Below are 18,390 nucleotides of genomic sequence, written 5' to 3'. Positions count from 1 at the left end.
AAGGAAACATGCTTCTATCAAATATTAAAATTTGATTTAAAAATTCACTTGTTTCTAAGTTTCCAGGGAGGGAGAGAGCTTTTGCACTGTGAAGGTTGAGGTTCAATATCTGACAGCTGAGCTCTCAATTTGTCAAGCTGGTACGAAGTGCAGCATGGTGTGTTGGCTGCTTTGACTATACGTCTGGCTGGTGGTCCAATTTTTTGGCCGGTGAACTCAAGAGTTTTCCAAACATTTTCAAGAAGTATTTTGAATGGTCGCAAGCTTTGAAGTTTGGAAAGCATGTCACAGCCTTGTTTCTGTGGTTGTGACTTTGGTGACACTGCTGTGCGAACTGCCAGGGTTTTCTGTATAAAATGGGCTTCAAAACCAACACAAATCAATCACCTAATGAATGGCCATTGCTACATATTGGAAGGAAATCAATAATTTTTCACAATAACACAAGAGTTTTGGTCACAGGGCAGCACGGTGGCCCCCAGTAGTGAGCACTGCTGCCTTGCAGCGCCAGGGACCCGGGTTCGATTCCAGCCTTGGCTAACCGTGTGGAGTTTGCACAATCTCCCTGTGTCTGCGTGGGTTTCTTCCCGGTGCTCTGGTTTCCCCTCACAATCCAAAGTTGTGCAGGTTAGGTAAATTGGCCATGCTAAATTGCCCTTAGTGTTCAGGGATTAGGTGCATTAGTCAGGGGTAAATATAGAGCAATAGGTTTGGGGAATGGATCTTGGTGGGTTACTCTTCGGAGGGTTGGTGTGGACTTGTTGGACCAAAGGGCCTAGTTACACACTGTAGGGATTCTATGATTCAATGAAGAAGCCATTACTATGCAAAAGATGGTAGATATCTTAAGGTCATGGTTCTGAAAGGGTTAACTTTGGAGACTCCACACAATTTGATAATAAGTTAGAACAGTTTTGCACCTTGTGGAGTGAAGACTCTGTACTCACAGTTCACTGTCACTAAAACCATATCAACCAAACTAGTGCAAGATGTACCTAAGTGCTATCATGCAATAAGCTACATCTGCTTAAGGCACGACACATTAGTCATTGATCCTTGGTCATTGTAAACCAAAAAACCCTTAAACAGAGTTAAAGGAAAGAGGATTGGTGGCAATATTCTTTTACCATGAGTATTATGACCAGTAGGAGTCTTTTGCACTTTATCTTTGATAACCAGTCTGGATAAAATCTCCTTTAAGGCCTGGGCAAATCTGTTGTCAAAGTCGAGGAGCTTATTATCCTTGTATTTTAGAGTAAGCCTTGAATATGGTACAATCGACAGAAATGTGTTATTTTCGAGGCTTGTCCCTCGAATCCATGTGAGACATTTCCAGGGGCTTGATTAGCTTTGCAGTTACAACATTCAGGTAAAAACAATGATTGCAGATCCTGGAAACCAGATTCTGGATTAGTGGTGCTGGAAAAGCACAGCTCCTCAGATGCTGCCTGAACTGCTGTGCTTTTCCAGCACCACTTATCCAGTTACAACATTCATATAACCTTTCGCCAGCCAACATAGAAGCCTTCAAAGTCCATTTTAAAAAGAGGCTACTTATTTTAAAATTTGGAATATCATCATGCCTAGTGTGACCTTGAATAGATAACTCCTGCAGCACTGCAAGCAGTATTGGCTCCACATTATAAAAAGAAAATGAAGACATTGAAGATATTGGAAAATGGATTCATAAGACTAATGTCAGAATAATGTGAGGATTTACTTATGTGTAATATTGAAGATGTTGGGCTCTTTTCTCTCAAAAAGGAGGCTAAAGGAATGTAGGAACAAAGGAGCAAAAAGAGACTATTTGGCTGTTTGAGCCTGTTTGGCCATTCCAGATCATATTGCATTACATACCTTATCATTTTATTTGCATGCTATCCCCAGACTCTTTAATGTCATAAGCACTGAGATACTTGTCTTGAATTTACTAAAGTTGCATAGCTCTTTGGGATAGAGAATTCAAAAGCTTCGCCACCCTCTGAGTGAAAGATTTCCTCCTTCATCTCAGCCCTAAATAGTTTGTCTTCTATTTTGAGACTGTGTCCCATGCTCCTGGACTCCACCGCTGGCGAAGCATCCTCTCTTCTTCTATCCCTTTAGCAATTTTGCAAATTTCCTTGAGATTGTCTCTCATTCTTCAAATGAATTCAGGCCCAGTCTGCTCAATCTCTCCTCATATGACTGTCCCACTATCCAGGAGTCAGTTTGATGAACCTCCACTGCACTCCCTCCATAACAAGTCCATCTAAGGGAAGCAGAACTGCACATAACACACCAAGTCTAGTTTCACCAGTGTTTTATACAAATGTACCAAGAATTCTTTGCTTGTTTACACAAATTCCCCTGATATAAAGGCTAACATAACATTTGTCTTTTGAATCACTTGTTGCACCTACAGCCTAGCTTTCAGTGATTTGTGCACAGTAGTACCATGGTCCTTTTGGACATCACTCTCCATTTGAGAACAATTCTGCATCTTTGTTCCTCTTACCAAAGTGGATAACCTCACCCTTATTTACACTGCATTCCATCATCATGCTCTAGCACACTCCCTCAGCTTTGAAGCCTCTTTGTGCCCTCTTCAAAACTCGCATTCCCACAAAGTACTGCAATTCCTCCCCCACACTCAGGTCTTTGACATGGATTGTGAATGGTTAGGAAGGGGGAACCACCTGATAGAGGTCTTCGAGATAATGAAAAGATTTGACAAGGTAGAGGCAATTAAATAACAGTTTGTAGAGGTGCACTCTCAAAGACTATAAATATAGGATAGTCACAAATAAGCAAATTCAAAAAAAGCATCATCTTCAACCAAAGTGTGATAAAAAAGATTGACATAGGAGGGGCATAGACAGAGTGCATAAGGAGCAGCTGCTCCCTTGAGTAGTCATGGGTCAGTCATGACCATAAGACATAGGAGTGGAAATAAGGCCATTCAGCCCATTGAGTCCACTCCACCATTTAGGTGAAAGTGAGGACTGCAGATGCTGGAGATCAGAGTCAAGATTAGAGTGGTGCTGGGAAAGCACAGCTGGTCAGGCAGCATTCAAGGAGCAGGAAAATCAATGTTTCAGGCAAAAGCCCTTCATCAGGAAGGGCTTTTGATGACCGGCTTTTGCCTGAAACATTGATTTTCCTGCTCCTTGGATGCACTCCACCATTTAATCATGGCTGATGGGCATTTCAACTGCACTTACCCACACTTTCCCAATAGTCCTTAATTCCTTGCGCGATCAAGAATTTATCAATCTCTGCCTTGAAGACATTTAACATCCCGGCCTCCACTGCACTCAGTGACAATGAATTCCACAGACTCACCACTCTCTGGCTGAAGAAATGTCTCCTCATTTCCATTCTAAATTGACCCCCTCTAATTCTAAGGCTATGCCCATGGGTCCTAGCCTCCCCGCCTAACAGAAACAACTTCCCAGCATCCACCCTTTCTAAGCCATGCATTATCTTGTAAGTTTCTATTAGATCTCCCCTTAATCTTCTAGACTCTAATGAAAACAATCTCAGGATCCTCAGCTGTTCATCGTATGTTAGGCCTATTATTCCAGGGATCATCCGTATGAATCTCTGCTGGACACGTTCCAGTGCCAGTATGTCCTTCCTGAGGTGTGGGGCCCAAAATTGGACACAGTATTCTAAATGGGGCCTAACTAGAGCCTTGTAAAGTCTCAGAAGCACATCGCTGCTTTTACATTCCAACCTTCTTGAAATAAATGACAACATTACATTTGCTTTCTTAATCATGAGGGTCATAGATTCAAGCTGAGGCAGGAGGTTTAGGGGGATGTAAGGACAAAATGTTTTTACCCAGAGGGTGGTGATGGTCTGGAATACACTGCCTGGAAGGGTGGTAGAGGCAAGTACCTGGATAGGGTACTTTTTACATCATAATATTCATAGGCTGTGGACCAAGTGCTGGTAAATGGCATTAGGTTGAGGGTCAGGTGTTTCTCACGTGTCAGTACAGACTCAATGGGCCAAAGGGCCTTTGCCGCACTGTATGATTCTAAATGTCGAACTGACCATCACAAACAGTCATGGAGGTGAATAGCATGAGATGAACAGATGTATTTACAGAGAAGCTAGAAAACTGTATGTGGCAGGATGTATTCAAAGGATATGCTGATAGGGTTAAATGGAGAGGGGCTTGAGTGGCGCATTAGGCTCTCTGTGAACCAGCCTGTCTAAGGGGCTCACTGTTGCATTTTACAATCTAAGTCCGCAGGAATCACATTTTCAGACATCCGAGGAGAGAACTAACATTATCTTTAAAAGCCCCAAAGCTATAATTTGACCAGAATACATAGGTGCAGCCATTATCTTACTGGCAGCAACTCAAATCTCAATCCAATCTTGTTTTAGCATTCGGTGAAACAGCAGATAAAATGTGAGATCAGTACCAACACGTTGAAGATGAACAGATTCTATGATTACACCAGCCCGGTCAGAGACAATAAAACTGTCACACATGCTTTACGATTCTGTGAGAAAAGGTATTTCACAGCTAAGTTTTTCTAATTTTGTGACATCGACAAATTTATTTCCAAAGCTGACACTTAAATAGCTTGCTGAAAGCAAAGGAAAATCCTAGCAACTGGAAATTCAGTCGAAGATGCCAAATTAACATTTATTTAAAAGGCAGCCATTTTTGAAGCTATTGCAGGGAGGTGAGGGGAACAGCACTGTAGTGCCGTGTTAACCTCACTTAATAAAATCCTTCAAAAGCATCATGTCATGCAATTGTCATCTCAAACTGTGTGGACTATCAGTGACATGTCATCATCACCTTAAAATGGTCACAGAACAATTAAGGAAAGTCCCCAGGAAAAATAAAATTCTTTATGTAGCTGATAGACAGTGTATGGAAGGCTTCACAATATGAAATGGTTGAGGCAAAGACATCTCTATGTTTTAAACATGGCGTGGCAGTTCTCAGACTGACCACTGTTCATGGTGGCCTCAGTGTGGACTTCACTTCTCAAAATGGTTCCAGAATGGTGTCCTGGCCTCAAGGTGCAGACTGGAGGCTAGGTGTCAGCGCGGTCTGGATTGGGAGAACCGTTACTCTGAGCTTTTTATTTAGAGTCATAGAGATGTACAGCACAGAAACAGACCATTTTTGCAGGTGGGAGCTCAGTTTCTGGAAGATTATCACAGCAGATATTGTACACTCAATGCATCCAGATCAGAGGATGTAGTCCACTATCCTGGGTTAGGCAGCTCAGTAGAGACATATAGCCAGAGAGTTTTACAGCACGGAAACAGACCCTTCAGTCCGATTCAGCCATGCTGACCCAATATCCTAAATTAGATTAGATTCCTTACAGTGTGGAAACAGGTCTTTTGGCCCAATCCACACCAACCATCCAAAGAGTAACCCACACAGACCCATTTCCCTCTGACTAATGCACCTAGCACTACAGGCAATTTAGCATGGCTAATTCACCTGACCTGCACATCTTCGGACTGTGGGAGGAAACCGGAGCACACAGAGGAAACCCACACAGACACGGGGAGAATGTAAAAACTCCACACAGACACTTGCCCAAGGCTGGAATCAAACCTGGGACCGTGAGGCAGCAGTGCCCAACCACTGAGCCACCGTGCCACCCGATTAATCTAAATTTATTTATTATCCTAAGTTAGTCCCATTTGCCAGCATTTGACCCATATCCTTCCTATCCAATATATCCATACAGATGCCTTTCAAATGTTGTAATTTATTCCTACAATCTGTAATGCTGGACATTTTATTTCTTTATCTTTCTAATTTTGTTTTTCCCTAAAGAATTTGTACAAAGAATCTGTACCCAGGTACCTTTGTACCTAAGATGGCGATGTAAGTGGCTACTTGTAAACTTTTCTGAGTACATTGATTTGAGTACGTGTGACAGTAAGGTTAATTCTAATTCTAATTCTGAAGGAAAACTGGCTAAATATTTGAAATAGCAGAAGACAGCTTGCAATAGAAAGAATGTAGCAGTGGAATTGCTCCAAGGGTAGTACACAGGATGGTCTGAATGGCCTCCTTCTGAAATAATAAGGATTGAATTTGCCAACCATGATTCACAATGCAGTTATTCTTATTGGAAATGTTTAACATTCCCTATCCTCTCTAGGGGCAGGTAAAATAAGGACAGTGGGCATTGAAGGTGTGAAACTTTGGAGGGGAAAGGTAATTGGGCCTGTATTGTTCTCAGCAAATTGCGAGTAGCATGAAGCATGCTTGTTTGGCAGCCTCTCAAACTGTCAGTTTGTATTTGTCTCAAGACTACAGAAATAGTCCTGGTCAAGCCATCAGGCTTGGGAAGATAAAAACAAAGTGTACAGAACAGATGTTAGACCATTGTGTCAAACGTTATAGCCAGTGAATAAATGGTAATCTATTCCCCAGCACCAAGCAAAACAAAACTATCACACCATTTTGTGATCAATGTTGAGAGCCATCATCGATGTAACTATTTCTCTCAGAACCATGAGAACTGTGGCTTAAGGGTCGTAAATGTTCACTAATGTACGAGTCAAAAACAAGGAAGTAAGTGTGGGCATTTCAATAAATTGACCAAATATATTTCATAGTAAAACTCTAAAATAATGGAGCTGGAAAATCTATTAGTCATCAGAAGATTAATCTCAAAGCAAGTTACAATAATAGGGATAAAATAAATAAAACTGCAGATATTAGATGCTGGTGCAAATCTACCCATCTCTGCCTTAAGAATTTTCAAAGACTCTGCTCCAACCACCTTTTTAAGGAGAGTTCCAAAGATCATCTGTAAGAACAAAAATTCTCCTGATCTCTGTCATAAACATGATCCCTTATTTTTAATCAGTGATCCTGTTCCTAGAGATTCTCCCATCAATGGAAATATCCCTCATACTTTGGGATCTGATATGTTTCAATTAAGTCCTTTCTTACTCTTCTGTACTCTAGTGGATACAAGATTGGCCTGTCCAAACTTTCCTCATAACATAACCCACACTTTCCTTGTATGAGTTCAGTAAGTCTTCTGTGAAGGGTATCCAACACACTACATCTTCTTTTAATAATGAGACTGTTTTCTAGTTCCTCCTTAAACAAGTTAGACAACTCTAACTAGAATGTCATGAATGTATTTTCCCAGGTATCCCCAAATACTGAAGCTAAACCACCATGAACACAAACTGATACCAATGCAAACAGTCTCTGAGGAAACAAATTGCAATAACCTTTAATAGAAAACAATCGTATCTCTTCTCCTATTCATTAGGTCCTTGACGTTGACAATACTTCCCAAGGCTCTCTCACTCTCTCTCTCTATCTGTGGGTCTGCAGAGTTGCTTTGTCTCTTCCTCTCTCTCTCTCTCTCTCTCTCCAGGTGGTCAGTTGGTCTCTGCCTCTTGTCATGCTGGTCTCTTCAGAAGGCCTGCACTCAAGAGAGCGGTCTGCAGGTGAACGCTGCTTTTATACCTTCCAGGATGGTTTTCTGAACTTTCTACAGTTCTGACCAACCAGGGAGATGCACCTAATCGTTTGAAACATTGTCACTCATCTGGATGGCAAGCTACTGTCTGTTTCTTTGTGTAGCAGGGCCCAGTGCCTTTCTGTCTGGGCCATCTGTGGTTTGGTGGATAACTTGCAGGGGATATGTCTGTCCAAGATAATTGATGCCTTTTACCTGATTGTGTTTGCACCGTATCCAGCTTGTGGATTTTGTGACTTCAGCGTTTTACTTGGCCTATGTACCCATCATTCTTTGTTGTTTGGCCAAGTTAGCAATCTGTGTTTTAGCAGCTAGGAGGCTGCTATAAATCCACTTCCCACAGTACTTCAGATATGGTTTCACTAGTGCAGTATATAAGTGATGCATGACCTCCCTACTTTAATATTCAATTCCCATCACAACAAACAACGTTATTTTGTTCATGAAGGGTTTATGCCTGAAATGTTGACTCTCCTGCTCCTCGGATGTTGCCTGACCTGCTGTGCTTTTCCAGCGCCACACTTTTTGACTCTTCCACCACGATGCTGACACCATCACCAGCATGACGCATTGGTCTGGTGCCACGGCAGCTGCTGGAATAGAGTCGCCATTGTTCAACGCCATCTTGCGTCTACCAACATTGCCGCTGCCGAGAGTCTGTGCTGGATAATATTAATCATCTAATGATAAGATTATCTACAGCATAGAAACAGACCATTTGGGCCAACAAGTCCACAACGGTCCTCCCAAGAGTAACCCACCCAGATCCATTTCCCTCTGACTAATGCACCTAACATTATGGGGAATTTAGCATGGCCAATTCACCTAACCTGCTCATTTTTGGATTATGAGAGGAAACTAGAGCAACCCCCACACAGACACGGGGAGAATGTACAAACTCCACACAGACAGTCACCCGAGGCGGGAATCGAACCCAGGTCTCTGGTACTGTAAGGCAGCAGTGCTAACCACTGAGCCACCGTGCCGCTCCAAATATCAGTGACACAAACCATCTGTTCCTGGTGTTAGCAGCAGATAACAACTTTTAAAGAAAATCCCTTTATCTTTCTTCAGACGCCAAGACACCAGGTTGCTTGCAGCAGTTACTATGGGATCCATCTTCAATTACTGGAGGCCGGAGACAAGCTTGGAGGGACATTCAGCGGCCTTTCAAAATGCATTATGAAATACCTGGCAATTTTCTGCAGCAGCCGTGTTTATGTTAAAGGCAGGTGTGTGCAAAGGAGATGGGAAGTACTTTCCTGTTGGTTATTTCATGCAATATTTATCACTGGTCAATTATTGATCATCCATTGCAGGCACAAGATAATTCGATGCTGACCTTCATAGAATTGTCCTCAGATATTATGACAGTGATCAGTTCAATCAATTTTTAAAAAATGTTTCTCAGATAATGACTTAATTCATTGGATTAACTGTTTGGGATGAATGTCAAATGTCATCCTCTTTCCCTCTCTCTCTCTATTTATTCAGCCGGGGTCCTTTTATCTGTCAATAAATGGAAGATTTGCTCACAATATCTCCTTGACTATTTAAGATCATGTTTCGCAATCTCTATTCAAAATGTATAAAGATCGAACACAATTGCGTAACACACAATGCTTCAGTGGAAAAATAGACTACTACTATCGCAATACAGAGTGAATAATTTGAGATACAGTCATAGAGATGCACAGCACGGAAACAGACCCTTCGGACCAACTCATCCATGCTGACCAGATATCCTAACTCAATCTAGTCCCAACTGCCAACAGCTGGCCTATATCCCTCCAAACCCTTCCTATTCATATACCCATCCAAATGCATTTATCTGAATTAAACTCTGTCTGCCACTTCTCAGCCCATTGCCCATCTGGTCAAGAACCTGTTGTAATCTGAGGTAACCCTCTTCGCTGTCCACTACACCTCCAATTTTGGTGTCACCTGCAAACCTACTAACTGTACCTCTTATGCTCGCATCCAAATCATTTATGTAAATGACAAAAAGTAGAGGACCCAGCACCGATCCTTGTGGCACTCCACTGGTCACAGGTCTCCAGTCTGAAAAACAACCCTCCACCACCACCCTCTGTCTTCTACCTTTGAGCCAGTTCTGTATCCAAATGGCTAGTTCTCCCTGTATTCCATGAGATCTAACCTTGCTAATCAGTCTCCCATGCCTTAGTGAAGTCCATATAGATCACATCTACTGCTCTGCCCTCATCAATCCTCTTTGTTACTTCTTCAAAAAACACAATCAAGTTTGTGAGACATGATTTCCCACGCACACAGCCACGTTGACTATCCCTAATCAGACCTTGTCTTTCCAAATACATGTACATCCTGTCCCTCAGGATTCCCTCCAACAACTTGCCCACCACTGAGGTCAGGCTCACTGGTCTCTCATTCCCTGGCTTGTCCTTACCACCCTTTTTAAACAGTGGCACCACGTTAGCCAACCTCCAGTCTTCCGGCACCTCACCTGTGACTATCGATGACACAAATATCTTAGCAAGAGGCCCAACAATCACTTCTCTAGCTTAGAGTCATAGAGTCATAGAGATGTACAGCATGCAAACAGACACTTCGGACCAACCCGTCCATGCCGACCAGATATTCCAACCCAATCTAGTCCCACCTGCTAGCACCCAACCCATATCCCTCCAAACCCTTCCTATTCATATACCCATCCAAATGCCTCTTAAATGTTGCAATTGTACCAGCCTCCACCACCTCCTCTGGCAGCTCATTCCATACACGTACCACCCTCTGCATGAAACAGTTGCCCCTTAGGTCTCTTTTATATCTTTCCCCTCTCACCCTAAACCTATGCCTTCTAGTTCTGGTCTCCCCAACCCCAGGGAAAAGACTTTGCCGATTTACCCTATCCAATCCCCTCATAATTTTGTAAACCCCTATAAGATCACCCCTCAGCCTCTGATGCTCCAGGGAAACCAGCCCCAGCCTGTTCTTGCTCTCCCTATAGCTCAAATCCTCCAACCCTGGCAACATCTAGTAAATCTTTTCTGAACCCTTTCAAGTTTCACAACATCCTTCCAATAGGAAGGAGACCAGAATTGCACGCAAATATTTCAATAGTGGCCAACCCAATGTCCTGTACAGCCTCAACATGATCTCCCCACTCCTGTACTCAATACTCTGACCAATAAAGGAAAGCATACCAAATGCCTTCTTCACTATCCTATCTACCTGCGACTCCACTTTCAAGGAGCTATGAACCTGCACTCCAAGGTCTCTTTGTTCAGCAACACTCCCTAGGACCTTACCATTAAGTGTATAAGTCCTGCTAAGATTTGCTTTCCCAAAATGCAGCACCTCATATTTATCTGAATTAAACTCCATCTGCCACTTCTCAGCCCATTGGCCTAAGTGGTCAAGATCCTGTTGTAATCTGAGGTAACCTTCTTCGCTGTCCACTACATCTCCAATGTTTTGGTGTCATCTGCAAACTTACTAACTGTACCTCTTATGCTCGCATCCAAATCATTTATGTAAATGACAAAAAGTAGAGGACCCATCACAGATCCTTGTGGCACTCCACTAGTCACAGGCCTCCAGTCTGAAAAACAACCCTCCACCACCACCCTCTGTCTTCTACCTTTGAGCCAGTTCTGTATCCAAATGGCTAGTTGTCCCTGCATTCCATGAGATCCAACCTTGCTAATCAGTCTCCCATGGGGAAACTTGTCGAATGCCTTACTGAAGTCCATATAGATCACATCTACCGCTCTACCCTCATCAATCCTCTTTGTTACTTCTTGAAAAAAGTCACTCAAGTTTGTGAGACATGATTTCCCGTGCACAAAGCCATGTTGTCTATCCCTAATCAGTCCTTGCTTTTCCAAATACATGTACATCCTGTCACTCAGGATTCCCTCCTACAACTTGCCCACCACCGAGGTCAGGCTCACCGGTCTATAGTTCCCTGGCTTGTCTTTACCGCCCTTCTTCCCACAGAGTTCTAGGGTACACCTGATCAGGTCCTGGGGATTTATCCACTTTTATGCGTTTCAAGACATCCAGCACTTCCTCCTCTGTAATCTGGACATTTTGCAAGGTGTCACCATCTATTTCCCTACAGTCTATATCTTCCATGTCTTTTTTCACAGTAAACACTGATGCAAAATACTAGTTTAGTATCTCCCCCATCTCCTGCAGCTTCACACAAAGGCTGCCTTGCTGATCTTTGAGGCTGCCTTGTCCAGTTACCTTTTTATTCTTAATATATTTGTCAAAACCCTTTGGATTCTCCTTAATTCTATTTGACAAAGCTATCTCATGTCCCCTTTTTGCCCTCCTGATTTCCCTCTTAAGTATACTCCTACTGCCTTTATACTCTTTTAAGGATTCACTCGAACTATCATGTCTATATCTGACTTATGCTTCTTTCTTTTTCTTAACCAAACCCTTAATTTCTTTAGTCATCCAGCATTCCCTATACCTACCAGCCTTTTCTTTCATCCTGACAGGAATATACTTTCTCTGGATTCTCGTTATCTCATTTCTGAAGGCTTCCCATTTTCCAGCCGTCCCTTTACCTGTGAACATCTACCCCCAATCAGGTTTAGAAAGTTTTTGCCTAATACCATCAAAATTAGCCTTCCTCCAATTTAGAATTTCAACTTTTAGATCTGGTCTATCCTTTTAGATCACTATTTTAAAACTAATAGAACTATAGTCATTGGCCCCAAAATGCTTCCCCACTGATACCTCAGTCACCTGCCCTGCCTTACTTCCCAAGAGTAGGTCGAGGTTTGCACCTTCTCTAGTCGGTACATCCACATACTGAATCAGAAAATTTTCTTGTACACACTTAACAAATTCCTCTTCCATGTAGGTCCCTTGAAGCTGCCAAAATAATTGTTCAAATATCTAATTTCCTGTCTGCCATATTAGAGAGCCAAAGCAAAAACTGGAAATGAGACAAAAAAAACATAAATCCAAGCAATTGATGGTAAAAGCAGTTATGAAACCTTCCTAACTCAATCACTAATGCATTCCAGAGAAGAATACCTCGCGATCTTTATCCAGACTAACCTGCATCAATTTTCAGTCAATATGGTTAACTCTGAAGTACCCCCATAAGGTCACTTAGGGAGTCATTCAGTTGTACCAAATGGTGAGAAGATGGAAGTGAATTGAGAGCATGGCCCATCAATACTCTATCGGACCAATTCACAATGGACGTTGAATGTTGTCCAACCAGCAACAGATACAGTCCCGGAATTAAGTTAAAAAATAAATCAAGTAAGGAATGTTTTGATGAAAAACTCATTCCAAAAAATAGCCAACACCTGAAATGTTATCCCTGCTTTACCTGTCACAGGATAATGGTATGGATTTGCTTTTTTAACCTTTTGGCTGAGATCAACCCTTTCTTCAACAAAGTTGACGGGTGAGATGAGGGGGAAATGGCTTTATAGATATTAAGGATCATTTGTTTGGATTTGATTTATTACTGTCAGGTGGAGTGAGGTACAGCGAAAAGTGTTGCCTTACGTGCTTTACAGGTCGATCGTACTGTGCAAGTGCACCAGAGTTCAGCAGAGTGCAGAATACAGTGTTAGAGATGCTGAGGAGGTGCAGAGAGAAAAGTCAACATTAATATTAAAGGGGTCCATTCAAAAGTCTGATAACAGCAGGGAAGAAACTGTTCTTGAATCTGTTCCTATGTGTATACAAACTTTTACATCTTCTGCCTGATGGAAGAGGGTAAAAGGAAGTATAACTGGGGCGGGAGGGGTTTTTCATTCTGTTTGTTGTTTTTCCTGAGGCAGTGTAAAGCATAGATGGTGTCAAAGGATGAGAGGCTGCGTGATGGACTACTGTGTTTACAGAGGCAGAGGATCAGAGACAAAGTCATTTGTCTGTCCTTCAGAGCCCCAGCCATGTCTGACCGCATCCCTCATTCCTCCAATTGGAGAAAATAGAGGCCCCTTGCAATTCATTGAGCAGGTCATTTCCAGTGGGATAAGCATGTATTTTAGTCCCCGTTGAGGAGGTCGTGAATTAGGGAGGTGCAGAGTTGAGACCATTAAGAGGCCATTAACCGACCACGTAATATTTCAGTAATGAAGCACCTATGAAAGTCATCAGTGGTGCTTTTTGCCCTCTCCTTAATTGGTGAGGTGGTGAAAAGGGAGTAGGTATCTCTGCAGTGCCAATGTGCCAACTTATTTATCATTTTGCACCACCTCCAGGGAATGGAAATTGCAACCTTTGTTTTCAATTTGTATGCCTGAACTAAATTGAAAGTTGTAGGTTGATGTAATTCATAACCCTGCCAAATTTGGCACATTATTGTATTACATCTCAAAAAATACAAATAGAAGATTAAATCAAGTTAGTAGCAGTGAAATTAAACACTGCCTTACGTATTAGCCAAGAGCTAAGAGATGATATATTGGCAGACTCAGGAATGAGCTTATCAATTTACAGCCGAATTGAGCAAATATGTTGTCTTCTTCCCCGTAATTGGTTTGTGCAATAATCAGGCTGAGCAGAGTACACATATGCCTACCTGACTGAATCTCTGTGCTCACTGTATGGTGAGAAGACAGAATCGGAAACCCAAGTAGTTTATGCTAGATTTAACTTCACTATGAAATAAGTGAGCACATTGGAGCAAGTTACTTGACCTGAATTTGCTCAAAGCTATTTTTCCCTCCAGGATTCTCCAGCAGTGATTGGAATTTGATATTAATCTCACGCCAGATGCAATTGGTTATTTACGCCATCAGTCACAGAAGAAATACAGTGCTTAAGATTGCTGGAACTCCTGCTTGTTGAAGGCTGGAAAGAATTCAGGATTCGCTTGTAATGTATTCTTGCTATTCTAATATACTTATCTATAAGAGAGAAAATATAGAAGCCCAACAATGTGGAAACAGGTCATTTGGCCCAACAAGTTCATACCGCCCCTCTGAAGAATATCCCACCCAGACGCATTCCCCTAGCCTATTACTCTGCATTACCTCTGATGAATGCACCTAACCTGTATATATCACTGAAAATTATGGCAACTTAGCATGGTCAATGCACCTGGCCTGCACATCTTTGGACTATGGGAGGAAACCAGAGCACCCAGAGGAAACCCACACAGTTACAGGGAGAATGTGCAAACTCCACACAGACAGTTGCCTGAGGCTGGGATTGAACCCAGGTCCCTAATGCTAGCAGTGCTAACCACTGAGCCACCATGCCACCCATATACCACAGAGTTCTATCACCTATAGAACATAGAGCACAGCACAGGAACAGACCCTTCAGTCCATCAGGTCTGTGCCAACAATGATGTTATTCTAAACTAATCTCTTTCTGCCTGCAGATGGTCTATATCCTTCTATTCCCTGCCTGGTCATGTATCTATCTAAATGCCTCTTAAATGTTCCGAACATATCTGCTTCTACACCCTCCTCTGGCTGCACCTTCCAGGCACTCATCACACTTCTGTGTAAAAAAAGTACCTCACTCATCTCATTTAAACATTTCTCACTCAGCTGAAACCTATGCCCCCTAGTATTTGACATTTTCACCCTGGGAAAAAGTCTCCGATTATCCATCCTACCCATGCCCCTCATAATTTTATATCCTTCTATGAGGGCACCCCTCAGCCTCCGACACTCATGTTTCTCTCACCTCTCCTTACAGCTACACCCTCTCCAAAGCCTTTCTATAATTTGGGGACAAGAAATGCACACAATACTCTAAATGTGGCCTAACTAAAGCTTTAGACAGTTATAACATGATGTACCAACTCTTATACTCAATGCCCTGACCAATTAAGGCTAGCATGCCATTCACCTTCTTTACCACTTTATTCACTAGTGTTGCCACTTTCAGGGATTTATGGACTTGCACCCCAAGATCCCTCTGTGCATCAATGCTCCTAAGGGTCCTGCTATTAACTGTATACTTTCATAGAACATAGAACATAGAAGAATACAGCACAGTACAGGCCCTTCGGCCCTCGATGTTGCGCTGATCCAAGCCCACCTAACCTACACTAGCCCACTATCCTCCATATGCCTATCCAATGCCCGCTTAAATGCCCATAATGAGGGAGAGTCCACCACTGCTACTGGCAGGGCATTCCATGAACACACGACTCGCTGAGTAAAGAACCTACCCCTAACATCTGTCCTATACCTACCCCCCCTTAATTTAAAGCTATACCCCTTTGTAATAGCTGACTCCATACGTGGAAAAAGATTCTCACTGTCGACCCTATCTAAACCCCTAATCATCTTGTACACCTCTATCAAGTCACCCCTAAACCTTCTTTTCTCCAATGAAAACAACCCCAAGTGCCTCAGCCTTTCCGCATACGATCTTCCTACCATACCAGGCAACATCCTGGTAAACCTCCTCTGCACCCGTTCCAGTGCCTCCACATCCTTCCTATAGTATGGCGACCAAAACTGCACACAATACTCCAGATGCGGCCGCACCAGAGTCTTATACAACTGCAACATGACCTCAGGACTCCGGAACTCAATTCCTCTACCAATAAAAGCCAGTACGCCATATGCCTTCTTCACCGCACTATTTACCTGGGTGGCAACTTTCAAAGATCTGTGTACATGGACACCAAGATCCCTCTGCTCATCCACACTACCAAGTATTGCTTTTGACATCCCAAAGGGCAGCAACTCACATTAATGTACTATTTATCCACCCAACTTTCCAACTAATCTTGGTGATTAGTTGGACACTAAGACTGGTGGAGTAGCAAATTGTGAAGGGGACTGTCAGAGAATACAGCAGAATATAGATAGATTGGCAGAGAAATGGAAGATGGAGTTCAATCCAGCCAAAAGCGAGGTGATGTATTTTGGAAGATCCAATTCAAGAGCAAACTATACAATAAATGGAAAAGGGTGCTGGAAGAGCACAGCAGTTCAGGCATGCTGTGCTCTTCCAGCACCACTAATCCAGAATCTGGTTTCCAGCATCTGCAGTCATTGTTTTTACCTAATAAATGGAAAAGTACTGGGGAAAATTGATGTACAGATAGATCTGGGTGTTCAGTTCCATTTTTTCCTGAAGATGGCAATGCAGATCATTAGAGTGGTCCAGAAGGCATATGGCATGCTTTTCTTCATCGGACGGGGTATTACCTACAAGAGTTGCAGGTCGTGTTACAATTGGATAAGACATTGGTTTGGCCACATTTGGAATACTGCGTACAGTTCTGGTCACCACATTACCAAAAGAATGTGGATGCTTTGGAGAGGATGCAGAGGAGGTTCACCAGGATGTTGCCTGGTTTGGAGGGTGCTAGCTATGAGGAGAGGTTGAGCAGATTAGGATTATTTTCATTGGAAAGAAGGAAGTTGAGGGGAACCTGATTGAGGCCTACAAAATCATGAGAGCTGTCGGCAGGGTGATTAGCAAGAAACTTTTCCCCCATAGTGGGCGTCTCAATTACTAGGGATCACAAGTTCAAAGTGAGAGGGAAAAAGTTTAGGGGTGATATGCATGGAAAGTTCTTCATGCAGAGGATAGTGGGTATCTGGAACATGTTGCCAGCAGAGGTGGTAGGGACGAGAACAATAGCATTTTTTAAGACGTATCTAGACAGATACATGAAAGGGCAGGGAGCAGAGCGAAACAGATCCTTAGAAAATAGGTGGCAAGCTTAGATAGAGGATCTGGATCGGTGCAGGCTTGGAGGGCCAAAAGGCCTGTTCCTGTAGGCAAAAGTGAGGACTGCAGATGCTGGAAACCAGAGTTTAGATTAGAGTGGTGCTAGAAAAGCACAGCAGGTCAGGCAGCATCCGAGGAGCAGGAAAATCGACGTTTCGGTCTGTTCCTGTGCTATAATGTTCTTTGTTCCTTGTTCTAATCAATATCCTGCTGTATCTTCCTCAACTATCCACAACTCCACCAATTGTTATGTCATCTGCAAACTTATTAATCAGACCACCTACATTGTCATCAAACTCATTTATATATGTATGTTACAAATAACAGAGGTGCCATCCCTGATCCTTACAGAACACCACTGATCACAGACCTCCAGTCAGAAAAACACGCTTCCACAACTACTCTCTGTCTGCTCTGACCAAGCCAATTTTGTATCCAACTTCCCAACTCACCATGGATTGCATGTGACTTAATCTTCTGGACCAGCCTACCATGAGTGACCTTGTCAAATGCTTTAGTAAAGTCCACATAGACAACATCCACTTTCCTACTCTCATCAATCATCTTGGTCACTTCCTCGAAAAACTCAATCAAATGTGTGAGACAAGATCTCCCTTCACAAGGTCATGCTGATTATCCCTAATAAATTCAGTATTTTCCAAATGCGAGGTAAGAATTTTCTCCAGTAATTTCCCTACCACTGTCGTAATGCTCACTGGCCTATAGTTTCCTGGATTATCCCTGTTTCCCTTCTTAAACAAAGGCACAACACTATCTATTCTCCGGTCTTCTGGGACCTCGCTAAACAAGATACTCAGACCTCTTCTAAGGTCCAGCAATGTTCTCTCTTGCCTCCCTCAGTCTCCTGGGTTAGATCCCATTAGACCCTGGGACTTATCTGCCTTAATGCTTTTCAAAACACCTGAAAACGTGTGAAACTTGAAAGGTTCAGAAAAGATTTACAAGGATGTTGCCAGGAGGATTTGAGCTACAGGGAGAGGCTGAACAGGCTGGGGCTGTTTTCCCTGGACCGTCGGATGCTGATGGGTGACCTTATAGAGGTTTATAAAATCATGAGGGGCATGGATAGGATAAATAGACAAAGTCTTTTCCCTGGGGTGGGGGAGTCCAGAACTAGAGGGTATAGGTTTCGGGTGAGAGGAAAGATATAAAAGAGACCTAAGGGGCAACGTTTTCACGCAGAGGCTGGTACGTGTATGGAGTGAGCTGCCAGAGGAAGTGG

General features: G+C 42.8%; 1 protein-coding gene across 3 annotated transcripts in view; it reads right to left on the bottom strand.

Moving 5' to 3' along the window:
• LOC122563496 (sodium/potassium-transporting ATPase subunit beta-1-interacting protein 1) overlaps nucleotides 1–18,390 on the bottom strand; it is a 591,744-nt gene that overhangs the window by 359,118 nt on the left and 214,236 nt on the right. The window lies entirely within an intron of this gene.

Source organism: Chiloscyllium plagiosum, unplaced genomic scaffold (assembly GCF_037043375.1).
Source record: "Chiloscyllium plagiosum isolate Xiang-an unplaced genomic scaffold, Cpla_swu_hap1 HiC_scaffold_30, whole genome shotgun sequence".
NCBI lineage: Eukaryota > Metazoa > Chordata > Chondrichthyes > Orectolobiformes > Hemiscylliidae > Chiloscyllium > Chiloscyllium plagiosum.
Note: the sequence above shows the minus strand (reverse complement) of the source record. Positions and strands in the feature narration are given on the sequence as shown.